General features: G+C 35.4%; 1 pseudogene; it reads right to left on the bottom strand.

Annotated features, from left to right (window-relative positions):
* Positions 1-7,071: 7,071 nt before the first annotated feature.
* LOC121476759 lies at positions 7,072-8,533 on the bottom strand (annotated as a pseudogene).
* Between the last annotated feature and the right edge of the window lie 379 nt (positions 8,534-8,912).

Consider the following 8,912-nt stretch of genomic DNA (forward strand, 5'->3'; position numbering starts at 1 on the left):
CTCTTAAAAAAAAATAAACTCCATTCTAAATAATAAGTCTTCTTGAATTAGTAGTCGAATATGGATGTCTATTTTCAGTAGACATTGAAATGTAAAGATGCTCATCACTGCATCATTGCATAATAGAGAGCGATTTATTGCCAAGGTATGGAAGTTCACTTCTGTCCTCTTACCCCCAGTTCAATTGTGTGTGGAAAGGTATGCACATAAATATTAGCTTCTTTCATGAGAATTTAACCAAAATTCCAAAGTCCTTTTCTTTTGTTATTCTACTGGATACAATTTTGTGACTCAATAATATGTAGTTGGTGATCTGAATCTGAGAGTGCAATGCAGTAGGTGCCATCACTTTGAGAATTACTTTCTGGAATGCTCTTCATACAGCTCTCTCAAACTCTAGTTGGAGAATTTTGCATATCAAATTCAATTACTCAATGCAATGTATAGATATTTCTTGAATTATTTCACAATGGTTCCCAAAGCTATCAGTCTTTTCTTCCACTTTCCCAATCCTAGTGACACTTTCTCCTCATTGAGTTCTCATAATAAATATCTGGATACTGTTATGATTAAGTGTATATATGGCCCTGATATGGGCTTTTGTATTTCAAACCAAACCAAAATAGACAAAAACAAGACAAGAAAGAAATATAGCCCAGCATTTCAGTTTCACAAAGGTAGGAGCAATACATGACAGCATAGTACAATTTTTAAAATAATTCCACAATATCTTGTTTTCTGTCCACTTTTATCAAAAGACATCCCCATGGTATCACTTCACAAAATATGAGTTTCTGCTCAACTTTTCCAAATCAGTATCCTTTGTTTGTATACACAAGGGAAACTCCTGGCATTCCTGGTTTCCAATTTGAAAACTCAGTATATAATTTGCATTTTTATTGTGGGTATCCTATAGTTTACATTTAACTGAAAAAACCCTTTGGGTTATTTTCTGCTGCTAGAAGGACAGCTGTGACTTGCATTGACTGGCAATGATTTTCCACATGCAAACACCTGTGCAGAAAACACCTGGCGTTACCTGCCTTTGGGAAGTAACACTTTTAAGCAGAAACTCTAGGGGTAAGCATGAGCATTTCCAAACTGCCTATGAGTAATCGAAGGGGAAAGGAACTTTAAAAAATATAACATATGCTATATTTTTTTAAAGATTTATTATTTATTCATGAGAAGCAGAGAGAGAGAGAGAGAGAGAGAGAGAGAGGCAGAGACACAGGCAGAGGGAGAAGCAGGCTCCATGCAGGGGAGCCTGATGTGGGACTCGATCCAGGGTCTCCAGGATCACGCCCTGGGCTGAAGGCGACACTAAACCGCTGAGCCACCCGGGCTGCCCAACATCTGCTATATTTTCATTTCGTTACCCAGATGTAGACAGTGAAGGATTTGGCTTAATGCTAGTAATAAACGTGCAAAAGAGCAAACATAATAACATACACTTCAGATAATAATTTTGAAAATATTTAGAAAATATTAATATAAATTAAGTCTTTGAAAAATACATCTTATGGACAAGTTTTTTTTTGTCTTTCAATCATATGTAGATTTCTGTGCTTTTTATATATTCACAATTTTTATTTATTTTTATGTAAATTTGAAACTAGAGAAAACACTACATATTATAAACTGATAATTTTATAAGACCATTAGCATAGCTTGAGGTAACATTTTTCAAATCTAGTACATACATTATAACAAATAAATCCACTATCTTAAAAGTATTTTAAGATAAAAAAAGGAATTTTGTAGATTTCAAAACACAGATGAAAAATTACCTTTATTATATCCTGATTAAATGCCTTACTAATTTTGAGATAATGGAAGAACACCACTAAATAAACATATGGAGTTCATTTGTCACAAGAATAAAAATGTTGCTAACTTTAATATATATGGTGTAAACTTTATATGCAGTAAACTTAGCACTTTTCTCTAAATACAATAGAGTAGAACAAACATCATATAAACTCTGTGAAGTTAAAAAAAATGTATGTCAGACCATTAATATTGGCAAAATAATCCTCCAAACAAAATTTACTCCAGGGAAACCTTCTGAAGCAGGGAAGTTGAAGTGACTATTGTAGAAAGGTTCAGTCTCTGCCCTTTTTCTGCTTGGTCCCATTTACTTTTGTTCCTCCATATTTTGCCTCTTTAATATGCCAAAGGGGCTATGTTCCCACTTCAAGGGGGAAAGCAGAGAGTTAATCATTCTCTGAATTTTTTCCTAATCCCCAAGCACCTGATAATGCCTAAGGCAAGCCAGATCCCAAACACATCTGGACATCAGCTTCAAACAAATATCAGCTGATGCTGGCATCAATAGCCCTATCTTTGGTGAGCTATGGAATAATATCTATTGTTCATCTAACTCTTGACTTTGATTGGACCCTATGTTGGGTTCCTGGAGGAACACATATCCTGGACCCTTTCCTAACATAAACTCCTATCCCAAAGCAATGATGAGATTCATTTTCCTTTCCTTTCTAAGTCTCCCAGACACTCCATCTACTATTCTGTCTGTCACTCACACTCTTGAATAAACTGTTTTCACTTCCAGGCCACATTTGATTTCTATCCTACATGAAGTCAAGGACCCTCTTACCTGGTCCTGTGGGACCCATCCCTATGTTCTCAGACCCAGCTAGCCTGTCATCACTTCCTTCTGTAGTTTGATTATCTTAGTATCTAATTTGTGACTTTGAAATATGATTTATAATATTAATTTATTAATAAGAACTGCTTCAAAATTCCAAGTATTTTATACAGAAACATTTTTTTAAAATAATGTCTTCTTTTAATATAGAAAATACAGAAAACCAAAAACTGAAGTCCTACTTTGAACATATGATTAAAATTCTAATAATTAACATGAATTAACTCAAAAATTTTTAGAATAAAATATAATGTGGGCCACCGTCATGCTGCTGTACTATAATATGTAGTATACATATAGCATATGGTTTATAGCATATCGTAATAAACATACAGATAGAACAGTACATATAACATGCTTTTATATATTATATAACTTTGTTTTATGGTCCAGTAACATAAGCATCATGTAGGAGCCTTTAGAGATGCAGAATCTTAGCCCAACCTCAGACCTATGCATTTTAACAGAATACGCATTTTAACAAGGTCCTCTGGTAATGAATGTGCCTAATAAAATTTGAGAAGCAAAGGTATAGACTTTGCAAGAAAATATTGAACCTACAAAGTATATATTATTCCTCAAACCAAAGATAGATTACTCTTTCACTGTATTGATTTGGATAAGAGTAGATGACATCAAAAGATTGGAAAGGGCATTTTTAATACGTATGCAATCCTTGCAATATACTTATTGAAATGATGAGCTTCTGGGTTCTTTTGGACAAAGAGGAAAGAGTAAGTTTTTATATTCCTATTACAATTATGACTGGAGTATGGGAGAGTCAAAACATGACAAAATTTTAGTTGATAGAAAAAAAAAAGGTTGAGACTCCCAGTTCAGAAGACATTTAATGTTTTTTCTTTACTCAAGAGAGAACAAAATTATATGAAACGATGAATATAACTAGAGAAGACAAACTCTGTCACTTAGACTCCATGCAAAAGACCAGACACAATTACTTTTTCTTGGACACAATTATTTTGATATTTTGTGCAACTCTATGTTTTGTTAGTCACTCAAATAATTATATTCGAGTTAGTTTGGTACACTTGAATAAATCTCCATTAATTATATCAGAAACTGGCAAATGATGGCCCATGGGCCAATAAATAGTTTTATTCGAACAAAGAAATGCTAATTTTAATGTATCTTTCTATGGCTGCTTTAGAACTACAAAAACAAATTTGAGTAGTTGAAAAAGACACTATATAATCTGCATAGTCTAAAATATGTACCATCTGTTCCTTTACAAAAAAAAGTTGCTGACCTATATGATGAAGGCTAACTACTTTGGTTTGTTTTAAGATTTCTTTTTCACTATATTTTTGGTATTCGTATACCTTTCTATGCAAACTAATGAAAGGAAACTTCACTAAAGTGGACTTAAGATGTTAGAAGGGGAGGCTGAACACGGGAGCTATATTACTCAGTGTCCAATATAGGAAGAATTATCAACTACGGATCCCAACAGAGGAATCATCAACAGGGAAGAATTATCTACTACAAGTCCCAACAAAATAAGATGTATATTGCATCTCCTACAAAGAAGTGACTATCCAGAAAATATGAGTTGTCAACTCAACCAATAAGTAACCATCATAATTCTGAATTCTCACTTTTCATCTATTAACTTTTGTTCAAAACAATCGCTCCCAACTTACCCCTCTTCTCTGTAAAATAACATTCCTCTCCTTTGTTGGACTTGCCTATGGTTTTGCCATAGTTTGCCCCAAATTGCAATTCTCTGTTATTTTAGAATAAATCTATTTTTACTGGTAAAATAACTGACTTATTTTTAAGTTTAACATCAGCATCTGGAGTATGGCTTAAGAATACAGGATCTTGGAATTACATCATTTGTATCTCTAAAACTATCCTACTGCAGATATGTGGCTTTTAGAGGATTACAGGCAAAAATCAGTTTAAATATATAAAAATTGAAATGTAAATTATGTCTTTAAAATTTATCACTCTATGAGCAGATAGAAGTAACATCGTGCCAGCTAGAATTTTCTTTCAGTTACTATAGGTAAAAAGAAACAAGTTCAAGTATTATTTTCTAATTTCATTTGTGAATATGTACTAAAATATATACATAATATAGCTTCTGTGTGCAGCATTCTAAAACATAAATTATATTCATATATATATAAGTTATAAAAATATTTGTAGATATGTATAGATACTAATGTGTGTAACTATTTCAGAATTATTGTTTTGCCCTATTAGCTGATGTGATTACCTTGGTTCTTGTAATGCACTCAAGTCATAACAGTTATTTTCCGGACTGGGGGGTCACTGCTAGAGCCAGCTATAACAGGATTGAGAAAGATATATTTTCTGTATTCTAGGAATTCACAGACAGAAACAACTGTATACTGTATGAATCCATTTGTATAAAAAGCCATATAGAGAATCAAAGAGGCAAATTGGTGATTATGTGGAATGTGTCCTACACAGAGGAACAGATTTTAAAGAGAAGTGGGAAATCTTCTGCAGATGATGGAAATACTCTGTATCTTTGTTGAGGTGGTAATTTCACTGGTGAAAAAAGCTCTCAAAAAGCTCACATAATAGTCCAAGTTAAAGGATGTAGTTTATTTTATGTAATTCTTTTCTTCATAAAGTTAATGAGAAAAAATGAATTTCACTATATGTTTCATATGCATTTCAAAGTAATGTATATTATTCTATAGTTTCTGGGTGCTGAGTTCCAACATATAAATTACATTTATTTTTTTTTCAAAAGATTTTATTTTATTTATTTATTCATGAAAGACACAGAGAAAGAGGCAGAGACACAGGTAGAGGGAGAAGCAGGCTCCATGCAGGGAGCCTGATGTGAGACTCGATCCCAGGACTCTGGGATCACACCTGAGGAGAAGGCAGACACTCACCACTGAGCCACACAGGCATGCCAAATTTACATTTATTTCTTAGGTAGTTTTGGTGCTACATAATATGTCTTTTCTGATGTTGCTGTGTTTAAATTCATGTTTGTAATTGGGATGTGATGACCTATACTTTTATTTCTATTACACACACACATTATTAGTATTTAATAGTAGCAGATATTTCTAGTATATTATCTTTACATCATTTTTAATTATACCCATTGTTGCCTGAATTGAATATTATTTCTTTAATTCTGTAGTGCCAGGTGTTAGCATAGTATCATGCAAGACTTGATACTCTCATTACGCTATTTGTGTGCTTTCCTAAATCATTATATTTTAGCGGTATCTATTTTAAGATGTGTATAATAAGTTTTTTAACATACCAAATGAAAAATTTTGGCTTTTAAGATGAATATTTGATTTTTTAAGTGAGAACTTTTGTTTTTAATGAATTACATACTGAATTACAAATAATGTTGATAGCAAGAACACCAGAAGACAAGAGGTGGGAGAAGAAAGAATCATAAGAAGAAGAAAAAAATACCATGTTTTTTAAACATTCACATTATGAAACCCCAAGGTGTGCATGGCAACAAGCCCACTCATTGTCACCTAAAAAAAACTACTATAACCTGAAATATGAATATAATTGTTCATTTTTCCCTTAAAGAAAAAAGTTCTCCCAATGCCCTCATTCACACCCTAAAAAAGTGTCAGCATTCTCAAAATGATGTCTGAACCCTAATTTCCACTGCTATGGGGTGCCCTTCAGAAGAAGATGAGACCTGGCACCTGAAGAACTAAGATCCCTAAAACAAAACAAAAAGAATTCACACAACTTTTATTTGCCTCACTCATAAGGCCATGATGAAGCACAATCTCTGTCCTAGAGCCCCCCAGACACCCCCTACCCATAGAAGGGACGGAAAGGGGGGCAAAAAAATTATTCCTACTGCAGTCCCACCAGGGCTACAGAGACTGGGAGTCGATTCTCCTAGACTGCTGGGTGAGGTGGAACACGAAAACTAGGGTATAAACTGGTTGCATCTAATTTTCAACCTAATTCTTTAAAACAAGCCCCTCCCTGTGTTTGTTTTGCTTGGTTTTCAAAAGTTCCAAGGTAGGTCCTTTACTGCCAGTTGACCTTACAAACACAGTGGCCTGGGAGGCTTGGGGTGTCCGTCATCCCAAATATAGTAAATAATAATTTCAGAGCTTTCAGAGATTTGGATGGCAAACCTTATGTGGGAGAAAGAGAAAGAGTTCTCCTCCTCCTCCTTCTCTTCTTCTTCCTTTCTTTCTTCTTCATTTTCTTTAAAAAAAAAAATACCAACCCTTCTCAGCAATGGTGGTGGAGGGACTTATGTGCATCTAATACTGAAACTTTTTTTTCATTTTCACCCATTTCTCCCCTCTATTCCTTATAGCTCCAGAGTTGGCTGGCTAAGAGGAATGTTAAGGTAGGTAGACGAGATCAGAAGGCACATGACCCAGGGCCAAGCCAGATCATGTCCCCAGTGAAGGAGAAGATGAGATTAGGGGTAAGGGCCGGGGGAAGGGCATCAGAGTCGAAGGTGGGCTTACTGGCTTGGTCACATTCTGGAAGAAAGGGTAGTCCAGAGCTGCCTTGCCAAAATCTGCTTGTTGAGTTTGTAGTGTAGCATTTCTGATAGCAAGCTCCATCCATCTTCCCTCCAAGGGAGCAACAATTTTGTTAAAATTTTGCTGGGCCCCTTTGGGAAAACTCAGCTTATAATAAGGCATAGAAAGAACTCCTGTCCAAACCACTTCACTGGGATCCCCTGAATAGAAAAGACCCAGAAGAGTTGATTGATTTCAGAATCTCCAGGGAATATAGGGCCGGATGGATCACCATCTCAGCAAAGATGCATGCAGCCCAGGATCCGGTTATCTATAGCTATGGAGTAATAATTGCAGCCTAGAATGATTTCAGATGCTCGGCACCACAGGGTCACCATTTCATGAGTGTAAGTATAAACAGAGACTCCAAAGGCTCTGGGTAGTCCAAGGTCCGCTAGCTTCCTGGCCACCTCTGCGTTCATAAGCAGATCCTGAGGTTTGAGGGGTCCTGGTGCAGAACCTGATGAGAATGGCAGAGAGCTAAACCCGGGAGCAGCTGGAACAGATAGCTCTTCAGGAGGGGAACAGGAATGGCAATCAGAGCAGAGGCATCCCTGAATTTCTTTAGATCCTGGTGCAGAAACTCAGAAAAGAGTTAGAGTCTGTTTTCTATGTGCACGACATCCAACAGGGTGACAGTTTAGAGAGGTTAAGCTCCTTAAATAGAAAATCTCTCATATAGCAGTATTTGGTACACCCTCTATCTCAGTGTCCACGTGGATTTTTTTTTTTTTTTTTAAGCGTCACCACTTCTCCCATCATCTTGTTTTTGGCTTTGTATACAACACTGTATGTGCCCTCTCCGATCTTGTCCACTTTTTGTAAGTTCTGCAGGAGGCACTAGTGAATCAGGTCAGCTTGGCCCTGGGACAGCGGGCCTGGGAACCCTGCAAAAGGCACCTGGCTCTTTGGTGGGGTGGGGGGTGGAGGTAGGGTGGGAGAAGATGGGGGAGTAGTGGTAGGGTTTGTATATGGGGGGGTGGAGGTGGTAGGGGTGGAGGTGGTGGTGGAGAGGGAAACAGGGCCCAGTCGGCCCCACATCGGGATTATTAGGGTCTTTTATAACATTCTAATTACTTACATAATTTATTTAATTCTATTTTTTATTATTTTATTCTCTTTGTTCCAGGATCACTTATTCCTTTCTCCATTCTTAGTTCTTTTGTAATATTTTAAAAACATATTATTTTTTTTCTGTATTAGCTTGTTATGGATACATAATTTTGTGATTGAGAATTTCAGTGGAAATTTAACCCATATTTTTGCTTTATTATAGATAGATGTAAATTGGTAGTTTTACCATTTCCTGGAAGAAACCACTGAACATCGTCACACTAATTACACATCTACTAGATTTTGTGTTTCTATTTTTGATATATATATTTTATGCTAACAATGTAATTTTTCAAGTAATTATTTACTTAGAAGTTCCTGTGTATTTACCATTGCTCTTCATTTCTCCCTTCATCTCCAAGCCTCACTGGGCTTATTTTTCCTTCTAATTGAAGGATTGCCTCTGTTATCTCCTGGATTGCACTTGCTCCTACCTAATTGTCTCAAGGTTTTGTAACGTTTTTACGTTATTTTTTGCTGTTGTTTATTTTATTATCATTTAACTTTTATTTTTATTTTATTTTATTTTTTTAACTTTTTTTTTTTTTTTTTTTTTTTTTTTTTTTTTTTTTTATTTATGATAGTCACAGAGA

Source organism: Vulpes lagopus, chromosome 16, assembly GCF_018345385.1.
Source record: "Vulpes lagopus strain Blue_001 chromosome 16, ASM1834538v1, whole genome shotgun sequence".
NCBI lineage: Eukaryota > Metazoa > Chordata > Mammalia > Carnivora > Canidae > Vulpes > Vulpes lagopus.